The 17,295-nt window shown below is 38.6% G+C and overlaps 3 non-coding genes across 3 annotated transcripts; all 3 read left to right on the forward strand.

The window, feature by feature from the left end:
* The first annotated feature begins 2,179 nt into the window (after positions 1–2,179).
* On the forward strand, positions 2,180–2,261 carry TRNAS-AGA (transfer RNA serine (anticodon AGA)). The gene has a single exon. It is a non-coding gene; the product is annotated as a tRNA-Ser (tRNA).
* Positions 2,262–9,314: 7,053 nt separating this feature from the next.
* On the forward strand, positions 9,315–9,396 carry TRNAS-AGA (transfer RNA serine (anticodon AGA)). The gene has a single exon. It is a non-coding gene; the product is annotated as a tRNA-Ser (tRNA).
* Positions 9,397–13,166: 3,770 nt separating this feature from the next.
* Positions 13,167–13,238, forward strand: TRNAM-CAU (transfer RNA methionine (anticodon CAU)). The gene has a single exon. It is a non-coding gene; the product is annotated as a tRNA-Met (tRNA).
* The last annotated feature ends 4,057 nt before the right edge of the window (positions 13,239–17,295 follow it).

Below are 17,295 nucleotides of genomic sequence, written 5' to 3' on the forward strand. Positions count from 1 at the left end.
CAATCTCTACTAAAGAGAAAAATAGGAGCTTTGAAACGCGGTTCTCCCATAAAGTAAATTACAGGCTGAAAACGGTAACGAATTTGGGAAGGGATTAATTCTAGGATGGTAGGTGTATAATGGGGGAAGAAATTTTACCCGGAAAATCGGGAGCAGTAGAAGGAGAGAGATGGAAGGAAGAGGATGAAGGACGTGAGTTTTGGAGAGACACCTGGAGGTCTGATGCGGATTTTATCAAGCGGAGATGGAGGAGGGGCACCAGCAGAGCAAGAGCAGCTGCCCTGGGGACTTCAGTGACTGAGGACACTCGGCTTTACAGCGACCTGCACGATCCTGCAGTCAGCGCTACTGGATGCTTCTCTGATCCATCTCTTTCACCTTTTCCTTTCACTCACCAGGAACTTTCTTTTCATCTTTCTTTCTTCTGGTTGGGAACCAGACTAAGTGAATCTACTATTTGTGTCCCAGAGGAATCGTTTGCGAAGCTCCCAAAGGCATTTAAAGCCCCTGAAAGTGCTGGAGAAGGTAAGGAGAGAGCAGGTAGGGAGTGGGGATTGTAGGGTGCAGGATAGAGGCATTCAACACAATTGTTACAGTTTTTACAGACAGTAAAAGGCCTTTGCCGAATTACAGCTGCCTTTTTGTTTTTCCCAAGAAAACTGGTTTTGCTTTGTTGAATTTTAAAAATCCACTTATTTCTGGATTAGGTGGGAACTTACTTAAAAAAAAAAAAAAAGCGTTAAAACCTATCCCTGTTTTGAGAAGCAACAGGAGTTGCTAACTGGGACCAAAGGAGGGAAAGTTGTCAAGTGGGACAGGATCAAGTTTCTTCCTTGGAGGCAATATTAGGCTCTTAAACTGGTCATAGGTAGATTGCAGACCATGATCTTATCGCACTGGGCCATCACTAAAATATCAGTGTATTTCTTATTAGTAAATAGCAGTGCTCCTCATTGTTCCGTTACATGGAGATTCCAAAGTATATTTAAAAAGCTAAAAATTGATGCCCATGTCTGTTTTTTTTTTAAATCGTTGCTATAATCCCTAATTCTGTAGTAAATGTTAGAGCCTGTCCCAGTTGTTGAGCGGATCGCATGGATCCCCATCAGATAGTGGCAGAGCAGGAAGCTGATCTCTTGGAATGTCTCCTGTTTGGTCTCCTTCCATCAAACCATCAGAATAAGTTCTTTCAGTTCTGAGGATAGAATGTTAGTTGCTGATTTGGTGAAACAGCATGATAGCCATCTAAATGATGTCAGTTAACAAGAAACATTTACTATAGATACACTCTGATATGGAATGTAGGCTCCTAAGGAGAGCTAAACTCCACCAAAGCTCTTTAATTTTTAGAGGTTGCACGTTGTGTGGCTGTGACCGAGTAATCAAGGCGATCGACTAGGAAGCTCTCTGAGGCGTTTTCGCGTGGGTTCAAATCCTGGTGCCTGCGAGTCGTCGGCTGTTTTGTAAAGGTGTTCTGATCACGTGTTAACAGTTTGAAAACGTGATGTCAACGCCTGGGGGCCGGGAACTGGTGCCAGTTACAACTTCTCCCTGCTTCCCAAAGAGGTTACTGGAATCGGCCTGTTTTTCTTAAAGTAAACTCGATTAGAAACTCCAACAGCGAGATTTTTTTTTAAGTTCAACTCAGTACTAACGATGGTTATACATGGATTTTTAACTTCTCATTTTAACGCACTAGACCACGACAGAAACCCCAGCGGATGCTCTATCAGTAAACGGAAGTGCACCTCTTTCTTTTTATCAGCTACAGGATCTTCCACTATGTAGATGTTCGAAATTTTATTTTAAAAATTGATGGTCATTTCGAGTTTTCCAAATCGTCGCTTTACTCATAATTCTGCAGCGAATAGTACAGCCAGTCCCTGTTGTTGGGTGTATCGTCTCATGCATCCCCATCGGAAGCTGACAGAGCAGCAAGCTGGTCTCCCGGGATGTCTCCTGCTTATTCTCTTTCCATCAGGCCATCAGGATAAGGGGCCTCTCCAGTCCAAGGAGGAAGTGTTACTTGCCACTTTGCCACGACAGCATGACTTTCATCTAAATTATGTTAAAGAATTAAAAACATTGACAACAAATACTATCTGGTAGAAAATTTGACCGTTTGAAGGGAGCTAAAGTCGGCAGGGCTGCTTATGCTAATGAGCCACGAGGCTCCCGTGTAGTCGTGGCCGAGTGGTTAAGGCGATGGACTAGAAATCCATTGGGGTTTCCCCGCGCAGGTTCGAATCCTGCCGACTACGGTGGCTTTCCCCTTGGGAAGGTAATCTATTGACACTTTATCGGTTTGAGAATCTGCTAGAAATCTGATTGTACCCCACACCAACGAAACGGTATATACCAGTACAGTACCGTAAAAAACTCGTTCTTCCCCAAACAGCAGGAGATTAACACTACTTCTCTGTTGTTGCTGCTTTCTAAGAAGTAATTCCGCCACAGTTCTGATGGTGTTTTCTTTACCCCCAAGTAATTCCACCACAGTTCTAATGGTGTTTTCTTTACCCCCAAGAAAAGCGCAGGTTTTTGGTGATGACTTTCTGTTTCCTGGAATCAAAACCCTGCTTTGAAGCCAGGCTTTCCTAAAGAAAAAAAGTTAGCAGGACTGCTTGCCTCTCCAAAGAACTGCCCCCTGATCAGGGCCCTTCTCCAGCCGTGTGTGTCCTCCTTCACATTAGAAAAGAAAATTCCGGGAAATCTCAGATCAAATCCTAAGCCAGGACTCATACCTCTAGGCACCAAGTCGAGAATCCAAACTGGATATTAATAAGCAAACCACTACACAGTTAAAGAAATTAAGTAAAGCCATTTTCTTTGTAATCTGATCAAAAGAGTCATTGACATCACACTGGTCTGGCTTATCCCTGGGTCCTGGACAGCGGTGAAGAAAGATGGACCAAAAATGAGGTGAGGTTTTGGTTCATTCTGGGCACAAAGTTCAGACGAAAAAATCCCATTGTAAGATAACAAGTATGAGTTAATGTATTAAATTAATGTATTAAAGGAATGATCACCACAGTTGAGTACCTTCCCAGGAATTCCTAGAAGAATTCCATCTATCACTGCTTAGTCGTCTTGGTGGAGGTCGTCCTCACCTCTCTTGTGGATCTGTGCAGAGTTGTCATACTTTAGTGCACCTCATCTAAGAATGCTTCTAAAAATTTTTCAGGAACGTAGTGCTTGTCTTTTCCTTGATTAAATATCAGATCCCTTCCTCTTTAATGTGTGTCTTCAGAGGCATGAAGCATAATAAAAAGCTTTGAATTGCAAAGTCATGTGGGTCAGTGATGCTAAGCTGTAACAAGTCCTCTTTGCTGGGCAGTGCTGGCAGGATGAACACGTCTTGGTTCAGTCTACTAAGACGAGGGCTTCTGGAGTTTGAACCTGATCTTTTTTGCAAAACTCATCATCTCTCATCTTTCCGTCTCTGACATTCAGCATACTGGTTGCTTTGACTCTGAGAAACTCATGGAATTCTAGAATGTCAAAGCTAATGAAATGTTAAGCCCATTCTGTGGAAACAATTTCTAATTTTAGAGTTGAGTAAAATGACCCACATGACATCAATGTACAGAATTTAAAAACAAAAATTTGTTTAAAAAGATATCTTCGAAAAGAGTGTTAATAGTATAAGCGGGAGTTCCTCTCATCCTGAGTGCTTCTTTCTGGAGGAGCCATGGACAATCAAGCTGAGGTTCTGGGGACAGGAGCAGAGATCTGAGCCTGGACTGATCACTACACAGAATTTTCCTTTCTGGAGTATTGACCCGTGATCTGGTTTCTGAATACTGCCATTGGGGTTCTGGAAGGAGTTCTTCTCTCTTTACTTTTAAATTACTGAGACGTCTTGAAGACAACAAAAATAAAACTGAAAACAAGACATGCTAGTGGACAGTGTCACAAAAAACAGTTACAGCAATTGCAACAGAGAATGTAAGTTAGGAAATGGAGACCTGATGGAGCCACACTTCACCTCCCTCAGTCATTTTGATGTTCAGAGAGAAGCTCTAGAGTGGCAGTACATTTCCAATAGAAATGTGTGTGAGCCACAGGTGAAATGTAAAATTTTCTAGTAGCTGTATTAAGAAGTAAGACAAGACAAGTGTAAATAATTTTAAGAATACATTCATTTCAGCTAATATATCCACAATATGATTTAAGCATCTAAGCACTTTGAAAAGTTGACGAGCTATTTTATGATTTTTTTCATACAGAACCTTCAAAGTCTAGTGAGTATTTTGCACTTTGAGTGCATCCCATTAAGGACCAAGTGCTCAGTAGTCACATATGGCAAGTGATTAAAGTATTGGACATCACAGATCTAGAGTGTGTGGAGAGCACAAAACTGAGTTGGTAGAAGATTGAAACCAAGGCACAGTCTACACTGGAAATGACCCACTACAGTCCAAAATACAAGTCTTCTTGGTGCACACTTCTGGGTGCCTTCAGGGCTATTGTCTCTGTAACACCCAGTAACTAAACTCACTATTTTGGTGCTCTCTTCCTTATCTCCCTCAATTTCTGTCTGGGAAAGCCCAGTGAATGCTGCTCACAGCTTCTGTTCCAGCTGGTGGAGAGCACCTGTCCCAGCATGGTGGGGAGCTCCTGTCTGAGCATGATAAGCAGCTCCTCTTTCAGAACCTCGGGCAGCTCATGCCTCAGCACAGTGGGCACTGTCAGTTCATCTCAGGGACTGTTTCTGGAAAGGTAGAGGCCAGGAAGTCCCTGCACCTCTTCCACTCATCACTCTTTGTTTTGTTTGTTTGTTTCAGCAGTGGGGGTTGTTCCTCTCTAATTGGCTGTGTTGCTGCCCTTAAAGCCAAGTGAAAGTTCCTCAACTGTAAAAGTTGAGGACTAGCTTCTCCGCTTTTGGCCTCTCCCACTCCCAGGTTCTCCACCTCCTGAAATCCTGTGCATCCTTACAGACTGCCTTCCCATGTCTCCTACTTTGAAAAGGCTTCAAGTTTATCCCTTATCCCCTGCTTCTATGCCCCTTATGGTGTCTTTACTTTAACACTGTTCAAGAAAATGCAACTGTAATACTAGTGCTTCCATATGTCTTTGTACATATATCTCTTATCAAGCTATTTCTATATTTATGATTCATCCTGACTGCTAGCATGTGTATTTTTGAAGAAATGGACTGTTTAAATCATAATCCTCAAAGTCCAGGTGATCAGTTCTTAAATCACTTTAAATAATTTAAACTAATGTGCTAGAAACTAACCCCATTTATTAATCTAACTAGTGTTGTGCTCTCTAGCAAATAGTAAGTTCATTTAGAGTGTGTTTTCATCTCCTGTTTTCTTGGCACCATCTAAAAGTCTCAATAAAGTAGATGATCAATTAATCTATCATTTTCCTTATATATTTTAAGAGTCTTTGATATTCCCTTTGTTACACCTGTTCGCCTTTCAGAAGCAACAGAACATCCTAAATAAAATGTTATTTATGAGATATCAATGACTCTGAAATGGGAATGCCTCTAAGTGGCAATTACAATAAACATTCAATGAAAACCTAGGATTCAGAGTACTCATTAAGACTGAAGAGAACTAAAGTTGCCTGGCTCTTGTCTCCCTTTTGCATGCTTCTTTCTTCAAAAAGAGAGAGAAAATATCATAAATCAAGGGCTTCTTCTCAGTGGAGATCTTAGAGAAAGGGTTAAAAAGGAGGTGAGGTAGATATCCCAGTCACCTCTGCTTAAAAAAGAACAGCGTTCCATCCCACTCTGTCGGACCTTCATATGTCTCATTCTAGTGTCCCAAATGTATGCTGTGAGGAACACACGTACCACGAGCCTTCTGAGAAAGGAGAGAGAAGCTCAAAGAACTGGTTTGAGTAGGATTTTAGCTTCAGGCATGGGTATACTTTTGGCCTCCTAATTGAGATTAATGACTCACACAGCAACATTTCAAAGATGATATTTCTTTAGCAACTTTGCCCTTAATTACAGTTTAGTGGTGGTGAAGCTTATTAGTTAAGACTAGGTTATGTGACATAAAGGAGATTCTTAAATGCAGAGAGTTCTCAGCCTGCTGTCCACGGTCTCCAACAGTCTTTGTGAACTCCCTGACACGGTTTTCACAAGCGTCAGGAGCATCTCTCTGAGAGAGGGTAAATAAGTTTTTTTTATATACCTTGGGATTTTGAGCCAAAAAATAAATCAAGATTCTCTTTCTTAACAAATTCATGACCGTTGAACGATAAGAAGAAGAATTTGCTAGCTCTATTTTATTGTTTTGGGAAACACATAAAATGACTATGAAAAGATATGTGGACTCCAGACAAATTCTTTCTGTCTGTTCTAATAGGTTTGTCTAACAGGAGTCCAACATTTGTCTTCTCAATGATAAAATCACACTCACCACTATACCAGGGAAGAAAGCTTTATTGGAAATCACTACGTTTGCTGTCCTGTCCGTGTGTATTTCTGGTGTTCACAGACACAAACAGGCACATATTCACCTAAAGCAAATGACTCTCAAGGCTTTGCTTGATCCATGTTGCTAAGAACATTGACAAACATTTTTTTTGTTTTATATTTCACAATCTTGTTGCTTCTGAGAGCAGAAAGTCATTACTTTAAGTTTCTATTCCACAAGCTACCTCTTGTATGTGGAAAGACGTGGGCCAGGACTTTCTTCCAATCAGTATTCAAGTCCTGCCCACCTAAAAATGACAGATTTCAGTTTTATTATACTTTCTACTTTATCTCTGCCATTACGCTGTCAGTCTTAAGCAGTTTCTTCAAACTCTTCCTGTTGTGGGCTAAATTTATTTGCATGTTTTTAGAGCATCCCTCCTATTGGACACTAATCGCCATAAGGGCAGGGTCCATGCTCTTTGACCTATTATGTTTGTGTTATTATATCCCAGTGAATAAGAGTAAATCCATTCAGAAGAGGGGTTTTATCACAGTATGAATCACATGAAAGAGATTCTTTAACCAAGGTGGTTCCATGGCGCAGTGGTTAGCACTCTGGTCTCTGAATCCAGCCATCTGAGTTCAAAGGACAGGTTTATTTCACGGCTTTATTTCCCTATCTTTGCTCTTTTTGTTTGTTTTGTCTAAATAAGCCATACTAAGCAATTTTATCCCTGATATCTCTCAGTACTTAATATCTCCATCTAGGAGGCTTCAGACAGCCTCATCATTTTTCGTAGGGACGAAAAAGAGGATAAAAAGTAAATACTTTCACTTAAAATAGTATCAAAGAAAATAAAGTACTCAGGAATAAATTTAACAAAACAAATGCAAAACTTATTCTCTGAAAACTATAATATGTTGTTGAAAAGAATAAAGATCTAAATAAATGGAAAGTTATCTCATGTTCGTAGATTGCATCTTAACATCGTTAAGATGGCAGTTCTCCCCCAAATTCATCTACAGATTCAATGCAATTCCTATCAGAATCCCAGCAGGCTTATTTGTAGAAATTGGTGAGTTGATTGTAAAATTTACGTGGAATTTCAAAGAACCCAGAATAGCCATAACAATCCTGAAAAAGAAGAAAAAAGTAAAAGGACTCACACTTCCCAGTTTCAAAACTAACTACAAGGCAATGAAAATCAAGACAGTGTTGTACTTGTATGAGGATAAACATATAGATCAATGGGATAGAAGTGAGAGTCCAAAAATAAAGCTATATGTCTACGGTCAACTGTTTTTTTACAAAGGTGCCAACACCATTCAGTGAAGAAAAATAGTCTTTTCAACAAATGGTGCTAGAAAAGCTATAACCACATGCAAAAGAATGAAATTGGACCCTTTTCTCACACAATTTATGTAAATTAACTCAAGATGTATCTAAGACATAATATAAGAGCTAATATTATAAAACTCTTAAAAGAAAACATATCTTCATCATCTCAGGTTTGGCAATGAATTCTTACATATGACACCAAAAGCATAAGCAATGAAAAAAGAATAGGTACATTAGACTTCACCAAAATTAAAAGCTTTTGTGCTTCAAAAGACATTAAGAATGTGAAAAGGGGCCAGCCCGGGTGGCCAGTGGTTAAGTTCGTGTGCTCTGCTTGGGTGGCCCAGGGTTTCACCTGTCTGGATCCTGGACGTGGACTTAGCACCACTCATCAGGCCATGCTGAGGCTGCGTCCCACATAGCACAATCAGAGGGATCTACAACTAGAATATACAACTATGTCCTGGGTAGGGTGGGGGGAGGGGCTTTGGGTAGAAGAAGAAGAAGAAGAAAAAGAAATAAAAAGGAAAAAAAGATTGGCAACAGATGATAGCTGAGTTGCCAATTTTATGGAAAAGAGAAATAAATAAATAATAATAATAATAAAGAATTTGAAAAGACACCCCAAAGAGTGGAAGAAAATATTTGCAAATCATATATTTGATAAGGGGCTTGTGTCTAGAATATATATAAAAAACTCTTGCAACTCAATAAAAAAAGACAAATAACCCATTAAAAAGTGGACAAAGGGCGTGAATAGACATTTCTCCAAGACAGATATACAAATGGCCAACAAGGACATGAAAAGATGCTTGACGTCATTAGTCATCTGGGAAATGCAAATCAAAATCACAATGAGATACCACTTCACATCGGCTAGGATGGCTTTAATGAAAATGTTATATAACAATAAGTGTTGGGGAGAAGAGGGGGAAATCAGAGCCATCATACACTGCTGGTGGGAATGAAAATGGTGCAGGCATGTTGGAAAACAGTCTGGCAGTTCCTCAAATGATTAAACATAGAGTTCACATATGACCCAGCAATTCCACTCCTAGATATACAAACAAGATAAGGGAAAACATATAAATAAATAATAATGATAGAAAAGCTATTTTGAAGTATATATAGTGAAATCTAAAATCTCTCTTCAATTTAACTGCTCAACTATTCAATTTCTATTTACAGCAACAAACTGAAACCAGGTCTGGTATAACTTTCCAGAGTTAAAATATATACATGTACATAATCTTTTCACGCTGTTTTAAAAAAAATTGTTGCTATTACATACAATTCTGTAGTGAGTGTTAAAGCTTGTCCCACCTGTGGGATGTGTGTCATGGATCTCCATCAGAGGCTGTCAGAGCAGAAAGCTGTTCTCACTCCAACAACCTATCAGAATAAGGAGTCCTTCCAATTCGGAGGATAAAGTGCTACTCTCCAATATGGTGCAACAGAGTGACAGTCATCCAAATCACGTCAAAGAATAGGAAGCACGGACTGCAAATGCACTTTCTGGTATATGAGTTTGTCTTGTAAAAGGAGCTAAATTTTTGCACAGCTGTTTACTTTTAGGAGCCAGCATGTCATTGTGTAGTCGTGGCCGAGTGGTTAAGGCGATGGACTAGAAATCCATTGGGGTTTCCCCGCGCAGGTTCGAATCCTGCCGACTACGATTAATTGTGAGTTAATCTTCTCTTAGGTCCAGGCCTTTTGACCTGTTATAGGGTCGTTTGAAATCCTGGAATTGCAAGTTTACCCAAGATGTAGTCGATGAATCCTTGTTTACTAAACTTTGCGTGTTTATGGTCCTGGAATTGACTCACTGTGATGGAGCTCCCTCGTTCAGGCCAGAAAAAAGAAGTCATAATTACCGTATTTTCCGCTAAGTTTGACCTGAATCCTAATATGTCTTCTTTTCCTCTAAGAAGAATCCAAGCTTCAGAATTGGTGCAAATCAAAGCGGGCTTGAAGGCAATCCTTCCAAAAAGAATAAAAGTTGGTAGAAGTGCTTGCTTCTCCATGGAATTGTTGTAAACTTTTCAGGGATTTCCTTTCTTGAATACTAATTGTATCCCTTATATACCCCAACATGCTCGTATTTTCATCTGTCTGAGTGAGGTCAATCTAGCATTCGATACTTGCCTCATGCAATGCCAGCCTGTTTACAGGTTAGATAAAGAAGAGCCAGAAGTAAATGCTATCTGAAGACAGTAAAATCCTTTTGCTTCCATGTGACTGGAAAATAAAGTCTAATAAAAAGCCATAATCAACTCATACAAGGTTGCTTTCTTTGCATATTAAGAATTTTAATATTTAAAATATTTAAAAAATAATAATCATGATATGAAGGTCAAATGATATTGAGGTATATGCAGTGAATAAAATCTCTCTTCTATTCATGTGCTCTAGCTGTTCAGTTTCTCTTCACAGAGAAATGAGTTTCTGCATAAACTCCCAGAGGTATATGTGTGTATAATATTCAGTACACTCTTTATTTTTAAATGAATGGTGGGAAAATTATATACAGGTTTGTCTTGGTTTTTTCTTTCAGTTAAAAATATATTCTGATCCATACAAATATGCTCAACTGGTTTTTCACAATAATTCAAAAAAAAACTCAGTGGAGGAGGGATAGCCTTTTCAACAATGGTGCTGAAGCAATTGGACATCCACAGGCAAAAAAAAAAGCAAAAACAAAAACCCACACTGACCTAAACCTCATTCCATATACAAAAATTAACTTGAAATGAATCACAGACTGACATGTAAAACAATAAAAATTTTAGAAAATAGCATAAGAAGATCTTCAGGATCTACAGTCAGACAGAGTGCTTAGACTTGATACAAAAAGCCCAATCCTTAAAAGGAAAATAGATAAATTGGACCTTATCAAAATTAAAAACTTTTACTCTACAAAAAGACACTACTAAGAGATTGAAAAAACAAGCTACAGTAGACCCTGTTAAGAGTTTGAAAAAAACAAGCAACAAATTGGGAGAAAATATTTGTAAACCACATGTGTGACAAAGGACAGTATTTAGAAAATGTACACAGAATTCTCGAAACTCAACTCATTAAAAAAAAGCCCCAAAGATCAATTAGAAAATGGATAAAAGTCATGAAAAGACATTTCACTCATGAGGATATACACATAGCAAATAAACACATGAAAAAATGTTCAACATCATTAGCCATTAGGAAACTGCAAATTAAAACCACAATAAGATATCACCATACACCTATCAGAGTGGCTAAAACCAAAAAAGGTGACAAGAGCAAATTCTGAGAAAGACGGGGGTAAACTGGATCACTCATACACTGGTGGTGAAAATGTAAAAGGGTACAGTCACTCAGGAAAACAGTTTGGTGGTTTCCAATAAAACTAAACATGAAATTACCATGTAATTCAATAATTGCACTCTTGGGCATTTACTCCAAGGAAATAGAAACTTATGTTCCCACAAAAATCTGTATGTAATTTTTCAAAGTATCTTTACCCATCATAGCTCCAAACTGGAAATGATCCATATAACTAGGTGAATGGTTAAACAACTGTGAAATATCCATACCATGGAATGCTACTCAGCAATAAAAAGGAATGGACTATTGATACATGCAACAACTTGGATAAATTTCCAAGGAATTATGATGAGAAGAAGCCAATCTCTAAATGTTGTATTTTACATGATTCTGTTTATACAACATTTTGTAAATGACTAAATTAGAGAAATGAAGAACTGATTTCTGTTTTTCTGGTGTTAAGGGGGGAGCGTTGGGAAGAGATGGATGAGGTTATTAAAGGGCAACAGGAGGGCTTCTTGCTGTGATGAAACTCTTCTGTATCTTGCCTGTGGTGATGGATACATGAACGGGCACATGTGATAAAACTGCATAGAACTAAACACTCCCGCCGCCATACACACAAATGAGTACAAGTAAAACTGAGGAAATTGAGTAAGATTGGTGGATTGTCTCAATGTCGGTATCCTGCTTGTGATACGGTAACAGTCCAAGATGTTGCCATTGGGGGAAACTAGGTAAAGGGTTCACTATTATTTCTTACAACTGTATGTGGGATTATGTTAAGGAGAATATATATATAATATATATAATATATATTATGCAATTATTCAACTATGTTAAGGAGATATATATACACACATACACAAATATATGTAAATCGTATCCATACATAGAAACATGTCGCATTCATGTATCAGCTGCAGAATATTCCATTGTATACGTGTTGCACAATTTATTTAAAGAGTCAAAACCTAGTGGTCATCTAGGGTTTTCAAGTCTTTGTGTTGCACATCACTTCACAGTGAGTGTTCTCGTACTCTCCATCATTTCACATGGTTGTGGAATACTTATTTTTGATCCGCTCTGTCTCCCCAACTTCTGTCAGAGCTCATACCAGTTTGGAGTGTGGTTCATTGATTCTCATCAGAAGCTGACAGAATAGGAAGCTGGTCTCTTGGCGTATCTACTGCTTGGTGTTGTTCCTTTGGCACATCAAATTAAGGAGTCCTCCCAATTCTGGGGACAAAGTATAACATGCCAATTTGTCATAACTGATGATGGGCATCTAAATTATGTAAAAGAGTAAGAAATTTTGGCTTCAAATATACATTTTAATGTGTTATTTCACTTCACTGGGAGAAAGTCAAACTTCGAGACAATTGCTTTATTCCAATGAATTAACTTGCCGGATCTAACGCTATTTCTTATTTAATTGCAGAGATTTCATATTGATTTACCATCTCCTATTTTATATATCAAATAATCAATTCTCCAAAACCTAATTTTCCCTGGGTCAACCAATGACTCTAAGTTTCTGCGCCTGAAAAGATGAAAGCAGACTAGGGCTGAGGATCATTGAGTCTAAGATCAAATTCACTTAAATGCCAAAAGTGATAGCAAGGTAGGGGGAAAAACCTAAAGATGAAGTATGCTGGAGGAGAGGAGGTAACTCAAGATCAAACAGATATTGACCAATTTTGCCCGATAAATCTGAGCGTGTGCTTAGGAGGAGGGAAAAGAAGAATGGTAGTTGGTTCGTGGACCAAGAGGGAATCCTGAGGAAAGGGCTCTGGTTGAGAAAGAATGCTATTCTTGAAAGGTTTTAAAAGGCTTTGCCAGACACGCCTGGAAAGCTGACATCCTAGCCATCATTATTCCCGACCCAAAGGGGATGATTGGCAACCTCTAAAGAAAGGATTGAAGATTTGCGAAGATTGCAAGCAAAAAGTTGTGTGGCAATAACAATTTAAGAATGATATGGATTGTAGGGCAAGAAAGAAAGTGAAAAACATAGAAGAGATGGATAGAGGAGGAGAATAATGAAGGGCATACAGAAAAAGCAACCTTACTAAGTATGGGAAGGTGTTGGGCAAGTGGGTAAGAATCAAGACTGAAAAATAGGAGTACCATTCCTATGCAAGCAGAGTGGCGCAGCGGAAGCGTGCTGGGCCCATAACCCAGAGGTCGATGGATCGAAACCATCCTCTGCTATGGTGGCTTTTTGTAACACGGAGGGTTCCTTCCGTCTGTACCACAGGCAGACGATACCTCGAAGAAAGTCATCCTGTAGCTGTCTCCCTGTTTCATCACTCCTAAGGTGTTTTGCCACCCCTCGCCTAACCTCTGTGAATTGTTAAGCATTTTCTTTTCCTTTTTTTGGCAAAATTCACCCTTCTCATTTGTTTCAAAAAAGAGGCAAATCTCTCTCCCTTCTTACTCAGGAAGAGGTGACAAATTTACCGTTAATTTCCAAATGATCAGTGTCATGTCTTCCAGTGAATGGAATACACACTTGTCTCCAGTTATGGCTTTGTATTTTCTTTACTCTTGAAAGAAAAACGTATTTATTGATTTCTGCCCAAAGACTATATTGCATTTTTATTTGGGCTCCAGTCTCCTGCTCATTCCCACTTCTTTATTCACTCCTATGCATGATTTATCAAATTTAGATCAAGTTAATGGGAATGTTTTGTGAATCCTTCCCTAAAGCAATACATTTTGCAGTAATCATGAAGACACTATCCATATGGACTCTGTGTGAAAAAACAGAGGCAAAAATGTTAAATGTGAAACAGTGGAAAAAATGGAAGGAATGCACTAAAATAAAAAAGTTTGTGCATCAGCATGTCACAGGCAAACTCAGAAAAAAAAATCCACACACACACAAAACAAAATATGGAAGTCTTAGTGAGATATTGCAAAAACATTTTTTCTAGGAAAAGTTTTTAATTAAAGCATTCCTTAGTGAGTCCCTACATTATGACAAGAAAATATAAATTCCTCTAAACAACAAGCACCCTAAACAATGAGAATTTCAAAAAATCAAATGGAAAGTGAAATAAGGTGATGGGGGAGAGACCTGTGTTATTCATTTACTTTGTTGCTTTGAAGATGTTCAAATTTAAAGGTCCCCTAAACCAACAGTCTTCAACTTACTTTGCTTACTTACCTTTAGGGAGCAAAAGCATTTAGACTAACTTTAAATGTCCAGGGTTAGGAGATTGGATGAATAGCTATGGTACATGTACACAATGGAGTACCATGAAGCAGAATGAATAAAGAAGATGCCTATTAACTGATATGGAATAATTTCTAGGAGATATTTAGTAAAGAAAGCCTAGTGATGTAGTGGCTAATTTCATCCACTCCCTTTGGGGGCCTGGGGTTCCTAGGCCAGATCCTGGGCACAGACCTACACACCACTCATCAAGCCATGCTGTGGCGGCGTACCACATATAAAATAGAGGAAGAATGGCACAAAATCTGAGCTCAGGGACAATCTTTCGAAACAAAAAGAGGAAGATTGTCAACAGACGTTAGCTCAGTCCCTATCTTCCTCACCAAAAAAAAAAAAAAAGAAAGAAAAAGAAAAGAAAAAGCAAAGTGCAAAAAATTATATATTATATATACTTTTTTGTGCCAAAAAAAGTAGAGGGGGAGTGGATAAGATGACATACACATAGAAGGATAAATCAGAAAACACTGAAGTTGGTTACCTAAAAGGGTAGTGGTCATGGAGAGGACGGGGTAGAAGGGATATGAAAAGGAGTGACACTTCTCTGAGCATAATTTTTTTTTTTGAGAAAGTGTAAAAACACCCTAAAACTGAAAGCAGAGTGAAAGAAGTGAACCCAATTGTGCTTCCAGTGAACACCATACCACACATAAAGGTAAAAAAGAAAGCACCAAACCAAGTTATTTATTAACATGTAAACAGGGAAATACAAAAAAATCCTGGATTCTTTGTAATTGTTTTCTTTTATGTTGTCATGTGGACAAAGTAATTTTGAAGCTATTATAGGTGTATTATAGGATAGAGCACATAAGTTAATGCGCTGATGTCACTTCAGCCAGTGTTCTTATTGTGGAATAAGGGACATCCAAATATGAGATGGAGGGAAGGCAAAAAAGAATCTTGTGGGAGTGGACTAGAATTGGAAAACTTAGTGTGAACTCATGATTGCTAAAATACGCATACGTATGTGTATACACATGTACATATGCATACATATATACGTGTTTGCATTGTCTATATATTTATTATGTATGTGTATGCACATGCATATATTTCTTAGAGATTTTTGTTAAAATGTCCTAGAAGCAAAGACCCCCCAGAAGCGATAAGCACACCCAGACCCTGGATATTGGTCTCTAACACTATTCCTCACTCAAGGGGCACCTCTAAGAAATAACTGACTTTAGCACTGGGACAGAGTCAATGCAAGTCGAGCCTGGAACAACTTATTGTGCCAGAAATTAAGAAAGTCCTCAAAAACATGATCATAGACTGTCAGAAGGACACAGTAATCAGCTTGAAAGGACTACCATTGACCAAAACTGGGTTAATTTGAGTACCAAAATAGTTAAAGGCAATAATGATTGTAAACCACCGGAAAAAATAGGATTTCACCAGCCCATACTGAGAATAAATACATAAATAAGTAGAGGTTGAGGGAGAACTTTTATTTGCAATAGAATGCCAAAGTGCAGACCAGTAATTGTGAAGAGAATGCTGGCGTTGAAATATCATAATTTTGCAACTATCATAATAAAGATTGGTTCAGGTAAGAATCCTCAATAGATGCTAAATCTGAGGGGTAATTTTGATGGGGAGATAGACGCTTCTATGGTCTTAAGATGTCTCCCCAGATTGCTTATTAGTTGCACAGGGGGAAAGCATACTCACGTATCACCTTAACTGTGTGATCAGAATTAACTCCATTAATGAGGAGCAATGGGCACCACATGCCTCCAGATTTGATACCCTGGAGATAGACATAATATCACACTATTCTGGCTGGGGGTGCATAACCTGAACCTAATTATCAGGAAAAAAAAAATCACACAAAGCCCAAACCAGGAATGTTCTATTTTTAAAAAAATGTGAATGGTTACTGTATTCTTCAAAAATGTCAACGTCTTAAGATACAAAAAGAGGCTATGGAGATGTTCCAGGTTAAAGGAGACTAAGGGGTTATGGACAACTAATGCAACACCTAATCCTAGATGGAATCCTGTATTGGAGGGGAAAAAAATGTTACAAAGGGCATTATTGGGTCAATTGACAAAATTGAAAATTATTTTAAAAACACTATCAATTTTAAATATACTGAACTGATAGTTATACTGTTGTATGTAAAGAATATCTTTATTCTTAGGAAATAACCTCTTAAATATTTAAGAGCAAAGGGCCATGATACGTACAACTTACTCTTAAATGGTCCTGAGAAAAATAGAGAAATAAGGAGATAGAAATAGAGATAGAGATGAAGAGAGAGAAATGGAATGGTATAACATGTTAATAGGTGAATACCAATAAAAGGTATATGAGTGGTCTTTGTATTATTCTTATTCTTACAAATTTTCTACAAGTTTGAAGGTATCTCCAAATAAAGAGTTTAAGACCCTTTTAATGGAAATTTGAAAAAGTAAAAGAATGGTATAATGAACACTCAAGTTCCTACCAACCAGCTTAAAGAATTAGCAGTGTTTTGTCAGTGTTGTTTCTTCTATTATTCCCTAATCACCAACTAGCATTTTGAATCAAATCCAAGACAGGAGTTTCCAAAGGGCTTTATTGTAACAATAAGCAAAGAAAGATAGGGATTACTCTGACTTGAGGAAATGAAGAAGGCGATATGCAAACTTCTGCCAGTTGTTCAGAGGAGCGGGTAGCCAGGGTTCTGACCGAAGCCTTGGCTCCTCTGGCTCTGCGATTTGAGCCTCGATGTGACTGGGGCGAAGGATTGCGCCATGGGGACACCCTTCTTAAAAGGCCCCCAGGTCGAGGTCACAGCATATCCGTGTGCCAGGTGTGGTAAGACAGGAATAAGCAGTAAATCCTATTCTAAGGGCAGAGAATAATTACACTCAGCCAGACATGCAAGCCGACTAGAGCATCTGAGAAGGAAATGAAACTACCCGATTGGGGGGAGAGGAAGGTGGGAGGAGGGGAAGCAGGAAAGTTTGTACTTTTCTTTGGGCAATCAACTCAGACATAAGGAACAGAAAATATGTGCCTCAACTCGTGTAAGCTGAGAGGAGGGGT

The sequence above is a fragment of the Equus przewalskii genome, chromosome 19, assembly GCF_037783145.1.
Source record: "Equus przewalskii isolate Varuska chromosome 19, EquPr2, whole genome shotgun sequence".
Classification (NCBI taxonomy): domain Eukaryota; kingdom Metazoa; phylum Chordata; class Mammalia; order Perissodactyla; family Equidae; genus Equus; species Equus przewalskii.